This window comes from Gossypium arboreum, chromosome 8 (assembly GCF_025698485.1).
Source record: "Gossypium arboreum isolate Shixiya-1 chromosome 8, ASM2569848v2, whole genome shotgun sequence".
Classification (NCBI taxonomy): Eukaryota; Viridiplantae; Streptophyta; class Magnoliopsida; order Malvales; family Malvaceae; genus Gossypium; species Gossypium arboreum.
The window spans coordinates 19,430,152-19,451,225 of NC_069077.1; the positions used below are offsets into that span (position 1 = coordinate 19,430,152).

General features: G+C 38.4%; 1 non-coding gene across 1 annotated transcript; it reads left to right on the forward strand.

Moving 5' to 3' along the window:
* Nucleotides 1–2,568: 2,568 nt before the first annotated feature.
* Nucleotides 2,569–2,675, forward strand: LOC128279910 (small nucleolar RNA R71). Its single transcript, XR_008270095.1, has one exon. It is a non-coding gene; the product is annotated as a small nucleolar RNA R71 (small nucleolar RNA).
* The last annotated feature ends 18,399 nt before the right edge of the window (nt 2,676–21,074 follow it).

Consider the following 21,074-nt stretch of genomic DNA (forward strand, 5'->3'; position numbering starts at 1 on the left):
AACACGAGTCTTCAAAAATAAATAGAAATAAAAGTAAAGAAAATAAAAATAAAACGAGTTTAAAAGAGGCACGGTCGTGTCGCCCAATACTGGTCTCACACGGCCGTGTGGCTCGCGTCTAGCCCGTGTTTATTGCGAAATAAGGAATAGCCACACGGCCTGAAAACACGCCTGTGTGTATAGGTCGTGTGGTCACATGGTCGTATCACACGACCGTACGTGATGTGGTTCACTTTTCCCACGCCTGTGTATAAATGCGCACGCCCATGTTCTTTTGATAGTCTCAACCACGAGTGGTGACATGGGCGTGTCGCACGCCCTTGTTGTTTTGAAAGTTTCGTCCACGACCATGTCGCACTGCCGTGGCAACGTATCGAATCCCGTGTTGGGGAAACTTTCGCTCTATTTTCACATAGCCATATCGTACGGCCGTGTCGACACCCATGGTATGAGCACGGCCTAAGGCACACCCGTGCGCCTGGCCGTGTGGATTTGGACAACTTGTGTTCAAGGACTCAATTAGTGATTTAGATGTTAAAAACTAAAATTCAAAGAGGTTAACACTGTTAGTGCTCAGGTTGCCTCCCGAGAAGCGCTTATTTATAGTCTAAGCTCGACTTACCTCTCTTGTTACGTGGTCATAGTGGTGCGAGGAGTTTACACTCCTCCTTCCTACTATCAATCTCATCAAAATAAGGTTTTAGGTGAGTACTATTTACCTTAAAGGTGCTGAATTTAGGATGAATTACCTCGACTGTCCCATATGGAAAAATGTTGAGTACTGTAAGAGGGATTGCTCCATTAGGTCCAGAAGTGGCAATACGAGGGTCTGCTGCATCTATTAGTACTTTGTCTCCAACCTTAAGTTGATTTGGTGAAACATTGAGCTCGTCATGGCGTAGTTTTGATCTATCGTGTGCTCTTGGTTTCTGTGTCCGCTATTCATCTAGTTCCTCGATTTGTAGCCTTCGTTCTTCATAGATGGGTTCTTTGTTGTTACTTGAGCATGGCTTATGTATGTTTTTCGAATGTGTTTCCTGCAAAGAAGGTTGCACCACATGATCAATATTAGTAGAATTTCAAGCTTGAAGAGTGATTGTTTCATCACCCACACGAAGTGTGAGTTCACCTGTACCAACATCAATTATAGTTCTAGCAGTTGCTAAAAAGGGCCTTCCTAAAATTAAAGGCACGTCACTATCCTCTTCTATGTCTAGAACAACAAAATCGATTGGGAAAATAAATTTGTCAATTTTAACGAGTACATCTTCAATAATGCCCCTAGGAAATCTAATTGTTTTCTCTGCTAACTGAATGCTCATCCTAGTTTGTTTGGGTTTCCCAAGACCTAATTGTTTAAACATTTTATAGGGCATGACATTAATACTAGCCCCTAAATCAACCAAAGCATTACTAACATCTAAGCTACCAATTAAACAAGGAATTGTAAAACTCCTTGGATCTTTCAATTTTTTGGCCAGCTTATTCTGCAGAATGGCTGAGCAAACTGCATTCATCTCCACATGTGATGCCTCATCTAACTTCCGCTTATTTGCTAAAAGCTCCTTTAAAAATTTAACTGCGTTTGGCATCTACGAAAGAGCTTCGATAAACGATAAGTTAATATGCAATTTCTTTAATAGTTTAAGGAATTTACCAAATTGTTCATCTGTGCGGTCTTTCCTTGTCGCATTGGGGTATGACACCCGTGGTTTGTACTCTTTACTTACCAGTTTTTGCTCATTGTGGACTACCTCACCTTTACCTTTACTTACCACAATTTCGTGCCTCAGTTCTGGTTTAGGTTCAACTAACCCTTCCTTATCTTGAATGATAATCGCGTTGAGTTGTTCCCTTGGGTTAGATTCAGTGTTACTCGACGGCAACCTTGTGGTCGTTCAAAAATTAGTTTAGCGAGCTATTTGAGTTTCAAGCCCTTGGATCGATGCTTGTTGATTCTTAAATGTTGTTTCGGTATTCTGAAAGTGAGTTTCTGATACCGAGATAAACATTGTTAGCATCTCCTTGAGGTTCGCCTTCTTTTCCTATTGGTAAGGTGGTTGTTGAAAACCCGGAGGATGTTGTGGCCTTTGATTCCCTTGACTACCCCACGAGAAGTTGGGATGGTTCCTCCAACCTGCATTATAAGTATTACTGTATGAGTTATTTTGAGGTCTAGAATTATTGTTACCCATATATTGGACTTGTTCCTCCTCGATGTTGGGGTTGAAGGATTGATATTTTGTGTGTACTCCTCCTCTATTTGAATCGCATCTCATCACTGGATGTACCTGAATAGAACTACATAAACCATCAATATTTTTATTTAAAAGTTCTACCTGGTTAAATAGCATAGTAACCGCATCGAGGTTGAAAACACCGGCTACTTTTGTTGGCTTTGTTCTCATGACTTGCCACTGATAGTTATTCAATGACATCTCTTCAATAAATTCGTAAGCCACTTCAGGTGTTTTGTTATTGATAGTCCCACCAGCGGTTGCGTCGATAAGTTGCCTTGTTGAGAGGTTCACACCGTTGTAAAATGTTTGAACCTGTAGCCAGAGTGGTAACCTATGGTGAGGGCATCTTCTCAAAAGATCCTTGTATCTCTCCCATGCATCATAGAGTGTTTCTAAATCCATCTACACAAAACAAGAGACATCATTCCTCAATTTAGCCATTTTTGTAACACCCCAAACCCGTGACCGTCACCGGATTTGACCACGTGGTGTTACCGGGCTTACTTCCCTTATTTCTCTCTTGGAAATATTTAATTTCTGTTCCAGGCAGGCTAGTTAACTGCATCACTGTCCTCTTAAAAATCATATCTCGAGTTCCAGAACTTGAAAATCAGTTTCATAAATTTTCACTGAAACTAGACTCATAATCCCATCTACACATTTTTTTCTAGAATTTTTGGTCGAGCCAATTAGTACAGTTTATTAGTTAAAATCTCCCCTATTTCAGGGTTCGACTACACTGACCTTTGTGCACTACAACTTGGATATCTTCCTGTACAGGGCTCCAACACTTATGCCGTTTATTTCTAGAGAAACTAGACTCACAAGGGAATCTGGACATATAGAGCATGACTTCTAATTATCTCTGGTTAATTTATAGTAAATTTTCAAAGTCGGAGCAGGGGATCCAGAAACCGTTCTGGCCCTGTTTCGCGAAAACCTGATTATCCCTTAAAATACAGCTCATATGGTCGTTTCGTTTCGTCCATATGAAAATAGATTCATCATGGTTCAATTTCATAATTTATTCACTATTTAATTCTACTTCTACTATTTTTAGTGATTTTTCCATCTCACCTCACTGCTGCTGGTAGCATCTGTTACTAAAGCAAACAATGACTATTTCATAATTCTTCCATGGCCAACTATTTCATCATACATAATACAAACTATGGCCACCTTATCAAAATTAAGGTTTCTAAGGCTCGTGCCTATAGGTTTTAGATTCACACTCAACCGACCACATAGGCCATTTTCGCATGGCTTAAAGTTTACAACCCGAAATTCAACAAAACAAAATAGCCTATACATGCCAAATGTTCTCCTAGTTCAACTACGAAGACAATACCAAAAGATTCCCAGCCGGTGTGATGACTTCAACGACGGTTCTGAGCACGCAAACGATACGAGTCCAAGAGACCTAAAATGGGTGACAAGAAAACACCGAGTGAGTTTATAACTCAGTAAGTCATAAGCACTTCACAACCATCCGTTACTAAAATTATCATAAAATGAAATAATGAAACAAGGCCCATTGTTCCACCATACCGAACTACCATAGTTCCTTAGACCTTTCGGATCAATGTCATACCAAGTCATACATTTACATTTCATATACTATTCAATAGGATATTTGAAGCAATTTCCATTCATCATTTCATTTCCGCAACAATCATGCAATTGAAATCATCACATAGATTTAAAACTTACCGACTCAACCCCGAGCATGAACATAGTATCTATTAGCCACGAACTCAAGGTACTTACTCTTTCCGCTGTCCATACTCCACTCGATATAATTGTTCGATCGGAGATATATATATAGAGAGTACGCACACACAGTGCTTAATCCTCCATTTCGCACACTTAGTGCCATGTGATTTAAGCCCGCACACATAGTGCCATACCCTTCGAGCTCGCACACCCAGTGCCGTATATTTCCAGCATGCACACTTAGTGCCATATATTTCCATCATGCACACTTAGTGCCATATATTTCCAGCATGCACACTTAGTGCCAATCTCGTCACCGTACACACGTATTGCCTGCACACTTAGTGCCGAAAGCAAACTTTCTACACATTTCACTATTTCTTTTACATTCAACAATGTCATCATTCCATACACATACATTTTCATTTACATATCATCTCATTAAACACAATTGCATAGATATTATGATCATTTAAAACAATACCAAATATATGCTTAATGACTTACCTTATATTGGATGAAACGATTTCCAATCGACTACTCGATTATCTTTGCTTTGCCTTTGTTTGATTCTCCCCTTTTGATGTCTTGATCTCCTAGTATAAATACATTTAGTAGTTAAATTTCTTGCTGGATACTTATGTGTATAATTTAATGGTTTTCACTCCATTCACAACTATCCTTGTTCAAAATATCAAAACCTTAGCCAACATTCAATTAATGCATCAAGGCCGAATGTATTATCACTATTAAGGTAACCTAGTCTCAAGTATTTTCAATTCTAATGTACAACATCTCAAATTCCCATGACCGATCACACCTATTCTTACTTTCCAATATTCAAATAATCAAAATCACCTCCTAAACACAATAGTCATGGACAATGCCGAATCCTCAAGTGTTTGAACATAAATTATTTTACTAATATAAACATTCACGAATCATATTCATAGGAAGACCAATTTCTTTCCATAGCACATTCATCATCCATACTTAGATGAAACAACCAAAATCCCTTCCTTTATACCCTAGCCGAATGCTCCAATCATCCATACAAATTACAAATTTTTGCATGGCTAAGTAGGAGCCATTTAACATGCAAGAAAAATAATCATAGGAGAAGAATTTATCATTCTAAGTAAGCTCCTATCTCCAACACTAAATCATTCGGCATTTTGCCTAGACACACACAAGAAATCTCAACTTCCTTGACCTTACCAAGAGTGCATCCACCATTCAACTTAGCATATTACAAAACCAAATCAACAAACTCAAAGCTTACCTCCTAGTAGCCAAAGGTACTTGCCGAATTGACTTGAGTAAATCTCCCTTCTTTTCACCCTTTGTTTCGGCTATAGCAAAAGAAAGAAAACATGAACACTTTTTTTTTTCTTCTTCTCAAGCCATGGCAATTATAACAAAATGAGAAAGGATGAACAACAAAATTATTTTTTCTCCTTTCTTTTCCTCAACTCACGGCAACAAGGGGGCATCCACACTCTTTTTTTTTTTGTTCATCATTTCCCTTTTTCTCCATTTCTTTATTCTTTCTAACATGATCCATTAACTAGACATGTTTGAAACATGTTCCTTTGCCCATGCTCTTTATTTTATTATTTCTAACATCCACCATTAGCAAAACATGTTCAAGACATGTTTTCTTTTGCCCATATTCATTACCATGGCCGGCCACTTCCTATAGTTGGCTAAATTGACATGCAAATCCCTCATGTCTTTACTTCATGCATTATTTGGCCACTTAAAATTCACCTATCACATTTTCAAGTCCTAACACATGGGTCCTTTCTTATGAATTAGCACCTAATTAATAAAATCAAGGCACGAAATATTTACGCATACAAATTCCACATACAATAAGCACGAATATAACACCTAATTATTCTTGTGACTCGGTTTTGTGGTCCCGAAACCACTCTCCGACTAGGGTCACATTAGGGTGTCACAACTCTCCCCACTTAAGAGATTTTCGTCCCGAAAATCTTACCGTAAATAGGTTTGGGTATCATTCTTTCATAGAGTTCTCGGGTTCCCATGTAGCTTCTTCTATCCCGTGTTTGAGCCATAACACTTTTACTAACGGAACTTTCTTGTTTCGTAACTCTTTTACTTCCGAGCTAGGATACGAGTGGGTTCTTCCTCGTAACTCATATTGGCTTGCATTTCAACCTCGATGGACTAATCACGTGCGATGGATCGATCTATAGCGTCAAGCATCGAAACATGAAAGACGTCGTGAATCTTTTCGAGTTCAGAGGCAAAATCAAACGATATGCAATCGGACCGACTCGTTCGGATATCTCATATGGCCCAATGAACCTCGGACTCAATTTGCCTTTACGGCCAAATCGAGTATCTTTTCTAAGGCGAAACTTTAAGAAACACTTTATCTCCCACGATACTCGATATCTTTTCGTTTCAGATCCGCGTCGACTTCGACGATCGGAGGCTATCTTCGAATTTCACGGATTACTTTCACTTCTGTTCAAAGATCTTTAATCAAATCCACCCGAAAATTTTGCTTTCACCGAGCTCGGTCCAAAACAATGGTGTACGGCATTTATGACCGTATAAAGCCTCGTAAGGCGCCATCTTAATACTTGTTTGAAAGCTATTATTGTAAGCGAATTCAATCAAAGGTAAATACCGTTCCCATGAGCCACTAAACTCAAGGATGCAACATCTCAACATATCCTCGAGTATTTGAATTATCCGTTCGGATTGACCATCGGTTTGGGGGTGAAAAGCAGTGCTAAAATGTAGCTTGGTACCCAAAGCCTCTTGCAATTTCTTCCAAAATCGCGATGTAAATCTTGGGTCTCTATCCGACACGATAGAAATGGTACCCCATGCAATCAAACAATTTGGGAGACGATAATTCGCCAATCTATCAAGCGAAAAATCGTGTGGACGGAATAAAATGAGCGAGACTTGGTCGGTCTATCAACAATGACCTGCATCGAAGTCTTTCTTATTCGAGTCAATGGTAACCTGCACACAAAGTCCATTGTTACTCGATCCCATTTCCATTCGGGTATCATGATTGGCTGAAGTAATCCCGAGGTACTTGATGTTCCGCTTTCACTTGTTGACATGTCAAACACTTCGAAACAAATTCTGAAATGTCTCGTTTCATACCGGGCCACCAAAATTGGCATTTCAGATCATTGTACATTTTAATACTACCCGGGTGGACTGACATTCGACTACTGTGAGCCTCGTTCAAAATCATCGAAACAAGTTCCGAATCCCTTGGAATACATAATCGACCCTTGAACGTCTAGCAATCATTGTCGTCAATCTGAAATTCTGATTCCTCATTCGAAACACATTCGACTCGTTTAGCGACCAATTTAGCGTCAACCTTCTGAGATTCAAGTATTTGATGAATCAATAACGGTTTGGCCTCTAATTCGACTACTAGCACCTCCTCGAGTGAAACGGATAGATGAGCATCCATCGCTCTCAAAGCAGACAGTGCCTTATGACTTAAAGCATCGGCCACCACGTTGGCCTTTCCTGGGTGATAATCAATGACAAGTTCATAGTCCTTCGAAAACTCAAGCCAACGTCTTTATCGCAAGTTTAGATCTCCTTGAGTCATAAGATATTTAAGACTCTTATGGTCCGAATAAATATGACACCTTTCTCCAAACAAGTAATGCCGCCATATCTTCAAGGTGAACACTATGGCTGCTAGTTCAAGGTCATGGGTCGGATAGTTTCTCTCATGCGGCTTTAGTTGTCTCGACGCGTAAGCCACAACTCGACCTTCTTGCATCAACACACAACCTAACCCAATCAAGGATGTGTCACTGTATATGACAAACTCTTTACCGGACTCCGGCTGTACTAGCACTGGGGCCTCGGTTAAACAAGTTTTTAGTCGATCGAAACTTTCTTGACAAACGTTCCGACCACTCGAACTTAACATCTTTTGGAGTAGTTTCACATCGGTGCAGCTATCACCGAAAAACCTTTCACAAATCGTCGATAGTATCCGCAAGCCCCAAAAGCTCCTAACTTCGCAACATTCCTTGAGGTTTCCAATCGACTATGGTCGAAATTTTGTTCGGGTCCACCACGACACCGATCACGGACACCACGTGCCCCAAAAGCTAACCTCTCTCAACCAAAATTCACATTTACTGAACTTTGCGTATAACTGCTTATCTCGTAAGATTTGCAACACTAGCCTCAGGTGTTCAGCATGTTCAGTTTCATCTCTCGAATAGACCAAAATGTCATCGATAAATACAACTACGAACCGATCCAAGTATGGCCTGAAAATTCTATTCATTAAATCCATAAATACCGTAGGGGTATTAGTGAGCCTAAACGGCATCACTAAGAATTCGTAGTGACCGTACCTCGTTCTAAAAGCAGTTTTGGGTATGTCCGATTCTCGGACCCTCAACTGATAGTACCCCGACTTCAAATCTATCTTTGAAAACACTGAGGCTCCCTTTAATTGATCAAACAAATCGTCAATTCGTGGCAACGGATATTTATTCTTTATCGTCACTTTATTCAACTAACGATAGTCGATGCACAATCTCATAGTTCCATCCTTCTTCTTCACAAACAATACTGGTGCGCCCCATGGAGAAAAACTCGGTCGAGCGAAACCTCTATCCGTCAATTCTTGCAATTGAACCTTCAATTCCTTTAATTCCATTAATGCCATACGATCACGGGGCTATTGAGATCGGCGTAGTACCGGTACAACTTCGATGCGAATTCCACCTCTCGAACCAAGTGGCAATCCGGTAACTCCTCGGAAACACATCGAATACTCACAAACCACTGTACCGATCCGAGTTTCCTTTCCGTTTCTTTACTTTTAAGCACATACGCAAGGTATGTTTCACACCCTTTTCACATATCTCCGGCGGTCATAGAAGATATTATCGCGGCACTCCTTTTAAATCAAGAGACTCGACTCGGACTACCTCATTATTTGCACTCCTCAAATCAATGGTTTTCCTTTTGCGATCCACCATTTGCATCATGTACTGTCACCAATCCATACCAAGAATAACATCGAATTCATCAAATGGTAGAAGCATCGATCGGCCGGAAAATAGGATTCTCGAATTATTAGGGGCATCTCTTACACACTTTATCAACGAGTGCGTATTGACCCAAAGGGTTTGACACTCGAATTACGAACTCGATGAGACTCAACGGTAGAGTCTTCTTGGATGCTAAGGTTTCACATACATATGAATGAGTAGAGTGGGGTCAATCAATGCAATCACACTAGTATCAAAGAGAGTAAAAGTACCATGATAACGCTCGGGAGGATGCCTCCTCTCGTACCGATGGCATATGCTCTAGCAGAGCACGGTCTCGGATCGAACAATATGTATCGAGGCTCCTCTCGATTACCACCCCTACCTCCAGAAATTCTCGGGGCCTACCTCTAGCCGTCGTTCCACTAGGTCTTGCACCTTGCGTCTTATTACTCTCATCTAGCTCGTGCAATCTCTAATGAAGTGGTCCTTGAACCGCATCCATAACAGCCCTATTAATGACTTACCCCAACATTCACCTAGGTGTCGTCTTCCACATTGGGGGCATTCAGGTTTCTCTCGACGATTATTTCCCACACTAGCTACAAGTAGCTCGAGTCCGTCAATGGTCGGGCTCGATGGAAATTCCCGATCGCCCTCGACTTATTAGTGTCCTCCCTGAACTTCTTTACAGCCGAGAACGGAGCTTTACTCGCCAATCTTTTACGATAATCTCTTGTTTCAAATTCAGCCTTCTTCTTCTCCTTTCCAAGTTCTTCCGCCTTGCAGGCTCGTTCGACTAGTGTTACGAACTCCTTTATCTCCAAAATACCCACTAGCAGCTTTAAATCTTCATTCAATCCTTCTTCAAATCTTTTGCACATAGCAACCTCATCAGCCACACACTCCCGAGCATACCGACTAAGTCTTACGAACTCATGTTCATATTCAGATACGGTCATACGGCCTTGCTTGAGTGTCCAAGAATTCCTTACGCTTCTGATCGATGAACCGTTGACTAATGTATTTCTTTCGAAATTCTGATTGAAAGAAATCCCAAGTAACTCGTTCGTTTGGGACTATAGAAATTAAAGTCCTCCACCAATAGTAAGTCGAGTCTCAACAAGGATATAGCACACTTAAGACATTCATCGGTGTGCATGATAGTTCATCTAACACTCGAATGGTGTTATCGAGCGAACTCGGCCTTTTCGGCATTATTAGTAACTATGGCCTTGAACTCCTCAGCCCGCGCTTCGATCAGTCTCTGGTGGTTTACTCAAATTCACGGATCGATGAATCGGAGGCATTATGGGCTCTTGGGGTGCAGTATTTAAATTCGGGAATGGTTGGACAGCCGGATTGGTTCGGGCATATTGCGCGACCCACTCATTCATCATGGTGAAGAAGGCTTGTTTCGCCCCTTCATTTTGATTATTCGCGGATGACTGAGGCTCAACAGGTGCGTCCCTTGCGCGGGAGCAGCCGCTACACTTTCAACGTCATCCGTCAAGGGTCTCTCTACCGGGTTCCATTTGTTAATCAAAACAAAAACTTCAACCGTCAGAAGTCATCACCTTTTTAAGCACTAACAATTTGGCATGTATAGCTAGACTCGCACGCGCTATGGTAGTCCTAGAACCGACTAAATCATAGCTCTGATACCAATAAAATGTAACACCCCAAACCCGTGACCGTCACCGGATTTGACCATGTGGTGTTACCGGGCTTACTTCCCTTATTTCTCTCTTGGAAATATTTAATTTCTGTTCCAGGCAGGCTAGCTAACTGCGTCACTGTCCTCTTAAAAATCATATCTCGAGTTCCAGAACTCAAAAATCAGTTTTGTAAATTTTTCCTGAAACTAGACTCATAATCCCATCTACACATTTTTTTCTAGAATTTTTGGTCAAGCCAATTAGTACAGTTTATTAGTTAAAATCTCCCCTGTTTCAGGGTTCGACTACACTGACCTTTGTGCACTACGACTTGGATATCTTCCTGTACAGGGCTCCAAAACTTATGCCGTTTGTTTCTAGAGAAACTAGACTCACAAGGGAATCTGTACATATAGAGCATGACTTCTAATTATCTCTGGTTAATTTATAGTAAATTTTCAAAGTTGGAGCAGGGGATCCAGAAACCGTTCTGGCCCTGTTTCGCGAAAACCTGATTATCCCTTAAAATACAGCTCATATGGTAGTTTCGTTTCATCCATATGAAAATAGATTCATCATGGTTCAATTTCATAATTTATTCGCTATTTAATTCTACTTCTACTATTTTTAGTGATTTTTCCATCTCACCTCACTGCTGCTGGTAGCATCTATTACTAAAGCAAACAATGACTATTTCATAATTCTTCCATGGCCAACTATTTCATCATACATAATACAAACTATGGCCACCTTATCAAAATTAAGGTTTCTAAGGCTCGTGCCTATAGGTTTTAGATTCACACTCAACCGACCACATAGGCCATTTTCGCATGGCTTAAAGTTTACAACCCGAAATTCAACAAAACAAAATAGCCTATACATGCCAAATGTTCTCCTAGTTCAACTACGAAGACAATACCAAAAGATTCCCACCGGTGTGATGACTTCAACGACGGTTCGAGCACGCATAAACGATACGAGTCCAAGAGACCTAAAATGGGTGACAAGAAAACACCGAGTGAGTTTATAACTCAGTAAGTCATAAGCACTTCACAACCATCCGTTACTAAAATTATCATAAAATGAAATAATGAAACAAGGCCCAGCGTTCCAGCCATACCGAACTACCATAGTTCCTTAGACCTTTCGGATCAATGTCATACCAAGTCATACATTTACATTTCATATACTATTCAATAGGATATTTGAAGCAATTTCCATTCATCATTTCATTTCCGCAACAATCATGCAATTGAAATCATCACATAGATTTAAAACTTACCGACTCAACCCCGAGCATGAACATAGTATCTATTAGCCACGAACTCAAGGTACTTACTCTTTCCGCTGTCCATACTCCACTCGATATAATTGTTCGATCGGAGATATATATATAGAGAGTACGCACACACAGTGCTTAATCCTCCATTTCGCACACTTAGTGCCATGTGATTTAAGCCCGCACACATAGTGCCATACCCTTCGAGCTCGCACACCCAGTGCCGTATATTTCCAGCATGCACACTTAGTGCCATATATTTCCAGCATGCACACTTAGTGCCATATATTTCCAGCATGCACACTTAGTGCCAATCTCATCACCGTACACACGTATTGCTTCAAGACACTTAGTGCCGAAAGCAAACTTTCTACACATTTCACTATTTCTTTTACATTCAACAATGTCATCATTCCATACACATACATTTTCATTTACATATCATCTCATTAAACACAATTGCATAGATATTATGATCATTTAAAACAATACCAAATATATGCTTAATGACTTACCTTATATTGGATGAAACGATTTCCAATCGACTACTCGATTATCTTTGCTTTGCCTTTGTTTGATTCTCCCCTTTTGATGTCTTGATCTCCTAGTATAAATACATTTAGTAGTTAAATTTCTTGCTGGATACTTATGTGTATAATTTAATGGTTTTCACTCCATTCACGACTATCCTTGTTCAAAATATCAAAACCTTAGCCAACATTCAATTAATGCATCAAGGCCGAATGTATTATCACTATTAAGGTAACCTAGTCTCAAGTATTTTCAATTCTAATGTACAACATCTCAAATTCCCATGACCGATCACACCTATTCTTACTTTCCAATATTCGAAATAATCAAAATCACCTCCTAAACACAATAGTCATGGACAATGCCGAATCCTCAAGTGTTTGAACATAAATTATTTTACTAATATAAACATTCACGAGTCATATTCATAGGAAGACCGATTTCTTCCCATAGCACATTCATCATCCATACTTAGATGAAACAACCAAAATCCCTTCCTTTATACCCTAGCCGAATGCTCCAATCATCCATACAAATTACAAATTTTTGCATGGCTAAGTAGGAGCCATTTAACATGCAAGAAAAATAATCATAGGAGAAGAATTTATCATTCTAAGTAAGCTCCTATCTCCAACACTAAATCATTCGGCATTTTGCCTAGACACATACAAGAAATCTCAACTTCCTTGACCTTACCAAGAGTGAATCCACCATTCAACTTAGCATATTACAAAACCAAATCAACAAACTCAAAGCTTACCTCCTAGTAGCCAAAGGTACTTGCCGAATTGACTTGAGTAAATCTCCCTTCTTTTCACCCTTTGTTTCGGCTATAGCAAAAGAAAGAAAACATGAACACTTTTTTTTCTTCTTCTCAAGCCATGGCAATTGTAACAAAATGAGAAAGGATGAACAACAAAATTTTTTTTTTCTCCTTTCTTTTTCCTCAACTCACGGCAACAAGGGGGGGCATCCACACTCTTTTTTTTTTGTTCATCATTTCCCCTTTTTTCTCCATTTCTTTATTCTTTCTAACATGATCCATTAACTAGACATGTTTGAAACATGTTCCCTTTGCCCATGCTCTTTATTTTATTATTTCTAACATCCACCATTAGCAAAACATGTTCAAGACATGTTTTCTTTTGCCCATCTTCATTACCATGGCCGGCCACTTCCTATAGTTGGCTAAATTGACATGCAAATCCCTCATGTCTTTACTTCATGCATTATTTGGCCACTTAAAAACTCACCTATCACATTTTCAAGTCCTAACACATGGGTCCTTTCTTATGAATTAGCGCCTAATTAATAAAATCAAGGCACGAAATATTTACGCATACAAATTCTTCATACAATAAGCACAGAATATAACACCTAATTATTCTTGTGACTCGGTTTTGTGGTCCCGAAACCACTTTCCGACTAGGGTCACATTAGGGGTGTCACAGTTTTAGCCGGCGAAAAATATTTACGTAAGAATTTTTTGGTCATTTGTTCCCAAGTAGTGATTGACCCTTGTGGTAACGAGTTCAACCACTGTTTAGCCTTATTCCTTAATGAAAAGAGAAATAACTGAAGACGAATGGCATCATCAGAAACGCCATTTATTTTAAAAGTGTCGCAAAATTCCAGAAAATTTGCCAAATGAGTGTTTGGGTCCTCGTCCTGCAAACCATCAAACTGAACAAACTGTTGTATCATTTGAATCGTGTTAGGTTTTAGTTCAAAATTATTTGCAGCAACAACAGGCCTAACTATACTTGACTTAGTTCCTGTTAAAGTAGGTTTAGCATAATCATACATAGTGCGTGGAGCAAGATTCTAATTTACTGGATCAACAGCAATAGCAGGAGGTAGCAGATTTTCTTGATTTTCAGCCATCTCCTCGGTTGTGGTGGAAATATCATCCTCTTGCTCTTTCTCTGTGTATCTTAGGCTTCGCCTTATTTCTCTTCGGTTTCTGCGAGTTGTGCGATCGATCTCACTATCAAAAAGAAATGGTCCTGACGGGTTTCTTCTAGTCATAAACTATAAAAACCTGCCAGAAGGGAAAAGAAAATTTAGTAACAAAAATCAAAATAAAATTTAAATTGCAATAAAATAAATGGCTAAAGTAATACAAATTAAGTGTTTCTAATATCTTAGTTCCCTGGCAATGGCACCAAAAACTTGATCTTAGTTCCCTGGCAATGGCACCAAAAACTTGATGTGAATAAATCGTGATAAGTTTTATAATTTATGAATGTCCGTTCTTGAAAACTAACTATTATCACGACAAAGGCAAGCGCACCTTATTGAACTGTAGTATAGCTTATGGCAAGACAGGGATGTCGAACCCAAAGGAACTAAAAGTAGTAGTATTAACTTTCTTTTTATTATCTAGCCTAAAAATAAATGGGTTTGTTTTATCTAAACTAATTACTAAACTAAGAATGCCAGAAAGTGAATTAGGGAAATAACTTTTGGGAAACCTGAATGATTTGGACAATACCTAAGGAAAACCACCTAGACTTCACTTGTTATTGACTCTGAATTAGACAATTTATTCATTTGACTTGATCCGTAGAAATCCCTAATTTATATTATTATCTCTCTCGAGACTAACAACGTCTAACCCTAGGTTGATTAATTGAAATCTCTTTCTAATTAAAACCCCTAGTGTTGTATTAACTCGATTTGTGGATTCCCTTATTAGATTTCACCCTAATCCGGCAAAATTATGTCACCCTATCTCTAGGCGTGCAATCAACTCCGCTTAATTATATTAGATCTACTCTTAGACAGGGACTTTTGCTCCTCTGAATAAGCACATCAAAACTTAAATTAATATCCTGGAATATCAAAGCAAGAATTAAGAACACATAGTTAAGAACAAATCAAATATTTATCATATAATTCAGATAATAATAACAAGATCCGTTTTAGGTTTCATCCCCCTTAGGTATTTAGGGGGTTTAGTTCATATTTATGAAAGAAAACATCTCAAAAGAATAATGAAAACAAAACATAAAGAAAACCCAAGAACTCTTGAAGGGAATTGAAGGGAGATCTTCAGTCTTGAAGGTGAATCCGGCTTCTGAGATGGATCAATCGGCTTCCTTTGAGTAATTCCTTGCCTCTTACTCCGTGTGTCCCCTTTTGGTACCTCCTAGGGTGTTTATATAAGCTTTAGAATGCTTCTAAACCCTCAAGAGTAGCCTTTTCTGAATAGGACTAGACTTGGGCTCGACAGGGACATGCCCGTGTGCAAGTGCTTCAACCCGTGTTCGAGTCTATTGAATAGACACGGGCATGTGATCTACCCATGTAACAGGCCGTGTTGATTTCCCACATTGGCCCATTTTCTCCGTTTTTGGCCCGTTTCTCGCTCTTTTTACTCTCCTACGCTCACCTAAGTATAAAACATGAAATTAAAGGATTAAGAGTATCGAATTCCACAAATCTGATGATAATTCATCCAAAAATATGCTAAGCATAGGATAAAAATATGTATAAATTACAACTTATCAAGTAACAAGCTTTAATAGATTTAAAGTAAAATAAACTGAAATACATTAAACTAAAGCTTAGAGAGTCTTGAAAGTAAAGTACAAGGACTAGAAATGTAAATAAACCTTAGCTATAGTGTTAACCAACTTAACTAACATAAAGAACAACAAAAATAAGAAGTAAATGCAGAAAAATAAAATCTAATCTAAGGTAGAAGAAGAGAAAAACAAAAACCCTAAAAAAAGTGCAAAGAAAAACCAAAGAAAACCTAGAGAAAACTAAACCTAATCTAAGCTAATGTCTGGCTATTTTGAAGTGTATTCTGATGACTTTTTTATGCCAGAAATGCCCTTACACAGGCCTTGTGTGATTGGTGGGCAGAGTAAATAAAGGTTGACCTTTTTGTCCAAGTTTATCCCCTAACAAAAGTGATACTGTGATACCCAGAAGAGGATATCGCGGCATCTTAAGTAGCGCTGAAACCTGAGGCCTTCCTTGGGAGGTGGATATCGCTATACCCAAAGGGATATCATGATACCACTGAACGTAGTCCTTGGTCTTTTATACTGTCAAGGGTGTCGCTATCCCAAGGGTTGGATATCATGATACCTTACGCTAGGTGTCGCTCTCACTCATTTTTGGCCTCTGACACGTCCCTACAACACTCAAGCACATGTTAGGCCTCAAAATGGCACTAGCGGCCAATTTGGGTAAAAAATTAGACAAAATTGAGACATTTTCACTGATTATCCAAAAATATGAAATAATGAAATTAATGAAAAAATATGCTAAAAACTCTATTTTTCTCGAGATAAAGCTCCTTAAGTATGTTGGAAAAGCTTAATTCTCCATGTCGACTTGTGGCAAATTAGTAAACCAATTACATACATAATATCAGGTCGTGTTGTTGTCAAATGCAACAAGAAACTAATGAGACTTTTGTAATTCCTATCATCGACCCTCTCAAAAATCTTCTTTGATGTTAATCTTTTCACCAAGTGCCACGGGTGTGCTTGCTGATTTTTACCTTTCCATACAAAACCTTTTCAAGATCTTTGAGGTAAAGCTTCACTAACTAATGTATATCCCTTCCTAAAATTGTTCCACTTCCATGCCTAGAAAGTATCTCATTTCTCTGAGGTTTGACATCATAAACATTTTCTCCACCTGTAGCTTGAATTCTTTTACCAAATCATCAAAATTCCCAACTACTAGCAGGTCATCAACATACAAATAGACTATCAATGTTGTGACTTTCTCAAGCTTCTTTACATAGAAAGTTAGCTCGCTGAGGCTTTTCTCAAATTTTAAAATTTGCAAGTAATCATCAATTCTTGTATACCTTATCTTATTTTCCTTTAACGGTGAAGTTAGGAGGCTGATCCACATAAATTTGTTTTTGCAAGTAGTCATTCAAAAAAGCTTACTTAACATCAAGTTGATGGATTCTCCATCCCATGTGTTCCACCAAAGCTATCAGCAGTCTAATCATATCCAGTCTTGCTACTGGTGCAAATGTCTTCAAGTAATCAATCCCATATTGTTGACTAAAACCCTTTACAACCAACTTTGCCTTTAGTCTGTTAAGTGAATCATCGAGGTTGAATTTGGTTCTGAACAACACTTGATGCCAATAACCTTTTTGTGTGATGGTCTATCAACAAGTTCCCACTTCTAGTTCTTGCGAATCATATTCAATTCAACTTTCATAGCTTCTTTCTAGCCTTTTGTTGCTTCAGCTTCTTCGAAGTTCATAGGTTCAAGAATTGCTACCTAAGCTCTCTGATAAATTTCAACAATTGGTCGTGTGCCCTTTATTGGTATATCATCGAAGTCTTCTTCTTCAACTTCATTATGACCAGGTTGTGACCCCAGCTCAAGCTCTTCTTGCTCAAGCGTCTCAGCTTCAGTAGCATCCTATTTTCATGTTCTTTCTTCATCAAACACAACATCCCTACTTACATTGATCTTCTTGGAGATTGGATCATAAATTTGGTATCCCTTTTTGTTACTATAACCAAGGAAAGATTCAGCCTGCGATATCTTCTCTAATTTGCTACTTTTCACCTATTATACATGAACAAAAAAAATATAGCCAAATAATTTTAGGTGCGAAACATAAGGTTTGTATCTATACCAAGCTTCAAATGGAGTCTTTTCCTTCACAACATTGGTTGGCATGCTGTTCAACAAATAGATTAAATTGTTTACTATTTTAGCCCAAAATTCTTTTGGCAACTTACTTTCGAACAACAGGAGCTCGCCATGTCCATCACAGTCCTATTTTTCCTCTTACACATTTCATTTTGTTGCGAAGTGTAAATGTTGGTAAGCTGGTGATGGATCTTATTCACAGTAGCTTGCGAACTTGTCTGAAGTGTACTTGGTTTCATTATTAGATTTGATCATCTTCAGCTTGTTGTCAATATGATTTTTGACTTGTGCTTTAAACTTCCAAAAAACTTCAGCTACATCAGTTTTTTGTTTCAAAAAATAAACCTAGCAATACCTTGTTTAATCATCAATAAACAAGATGAAGTATCTACTACCATTCAAGGAATGTGACTTCATGGGTCCGCATATATCGATATAAACCAAATGAAGCTTTTCATTAGCATGCCAAGCTGTATTTGCTGGACATGAGAGCCTCACCTACTTCCCAAGTTGACAAACTTTGCAAATGCCATTTTGTTCTTCGGTTCTGGCCATATTCACAACCAAATTTGTCCTGCTCATTTGACTAAAGGACTTATAGTTCACATGTCCCAATCTTTTATTGATAAACATGTTAATTTGCATATTATTTTTTGTTTAATTTGGTTTATTGTTGAATTGAACCCTGCTAATTAAGTGCTTTTATGATCTAATATTGTTAGAGATGCAATCGGTCGAAAAAAAGGGCCAAATTGAAAGACAATCATTAAATTGGGGCCAAATCAAAAAGATGGAGAAAGCCAATGAGTTATCAAATTTTGTTAAGCCAATGAGTTATCAAATTTTGTTGACTTTGTAAAAAGCCAAAAATAGGAAGATATTATTTTATTTTATTTTATTAAATTAGTTAGGCTATTTTTAGTAAACTCCATGTATATAAATAGGGATATTTTGTTCTTTGAAAATCATCCATCACTTTTGTTTTCCTATTTCCATTTGGAATTGAATTAGTTTCTTTTCTCTTTCAATTTGACATGGGAAGTTTGTCCATTTCATTTTAATTTCTTTTTTTTTCCTAAATTCATCCAATTGCTTTCCAAACCCTTTTATCCCCCAATTTCTTCCATTATCATACAAATTCAATCACCTTCCACAACTTACAAGCATGAATAATTTCATGCTTAACTAAATCTCATCCTAGCTTTAGGCCGGTGTTCTTTCCGGTCGGGAATCGTGAGATTCCTATCCATGCTAAAATTCGTCCAATTGGTATTCATTCTTTTCCTAAGTATCGGGATTGACAACTCATCCCTTAAGGTTAACTCAGTTACAAGTTAAAAAGTGCACGTTGAGTTGGAGTCGTGTTAGCTGACAGTTGGAGAAACGAGTCGACCGTGCTGTATTTGGATCTCCGAGAACAAATCAAGGAAGAAGTGATTGGATTTAAACGACCCATGCGGCTGAGGTCGTTAATTCGAGTTGGGTTCTTCAGAACGCAAGGCTGCCGGAATCTTAAATCGGGAACGCGTGTATCTCGGTTAGATAATCGATAAGGGTTGGTTTAGAGGTCGTACCGAAACTAGCTACTAGAGGAGGAGCTGGTGGTTAGGATGTTCTTAACTGCTATAACTAGCTTATCATTTGGAGAGAAGATTAATTTTCGAGGATCGATTCTTGATACGAAATTTACCAAGTCTAAGGCTAAGGCTTATTTTATCTGTTGCAAAATTCTAAATTTATTTTCTAATTTATTTAATTTATGCCGTTTCAATTACCTAATTTCTAATCATTTCAAAAATCCCCTATTTACTTTTATTTCTAATTTTTGCAGGTACGATTGGAGTCGTGGGCACGACTATTTCCACGATTTTCGACACGATAAACAATCTGATCATAAGCTATACACAGAAGTTGATTATAGCATCCAATCATTGTGGACTTGACTCTACTACCACTTTACTACTAATTAGAGTTATTTTGTAGGAATTATATTTGGTGGTTTTGACGCCCATCATTTATGCCAAAGTTTTGTTTTATCAACTGAACTAGTATAAGCTCTTGAGATCGCCATGTTTCAGTCCAATACAAAGCTTCTGCCTTTCATCAAGACTGTAATATCTTACTCTCCTAACAAGTCTAATATAGTGCAACTACTATCTTTGAAAATAACACTATACTTTTTCTCAAGTTTTTGACCAATACTAAGGATATTATGATCTATTTCAAGCACTAAAAGAACATCTAAAATTACTTTAGTAACTGATGGCATACTAATCAACACATCGCCTTTGCTTTTAGCTTGTATGAGTTCTTCATTTCCAACCCTCACTTTTGAAATGCAGCTTCTATTAATCCTTTTGAAAATGCTTTCATCTGAGGTCATATGGTTGGTGCATTCACTTTCGATCAATCAACCTTTTTCGGCTCTACTTTTAGATGCAAAATAAGAGGCTATGAACTCTTGCTCCTTCTGAGAATGATTTCCCTTAGCTGTATGAGCCTAGATATTCTAATGTGGCTATGGCTGCTGAATTTGCACCTTATTTTTGCAAACCCTCTCCATGTGTCCAAACTTCTTACAGGGCCTGCATGTAGTCTGGTTTGAACTAGCAATGCTTCTTCAAATGAGTAGTCTTTTTGCAGTGAGAGTGATGTGGATATTTCTTTTTTCTACCCTATCTCCTTAACTTCTCTATCTTATTTGACCATATTTTCTTTCCTCTGTTATTTGAAGAGCTCAAGCATTCCTTATTTTTAGCTTGAAAAGCTCATTCAACATGTTCCTTCTGCCTTGCAGCTCTTCTCTGATCTTGAGCGTATAGGGCATTTATCAGCTCTAATAGAGATATCGTGGACAGGCTTATTGAGTCTTCAAGAGCGGATATTTTTTATTTGTACCTCTTAAGAAGTGCAGTGATCACCTTCTCAACTACCCTGATATCAGGAAACTTATCTCCAAGTAATATTATGTTGT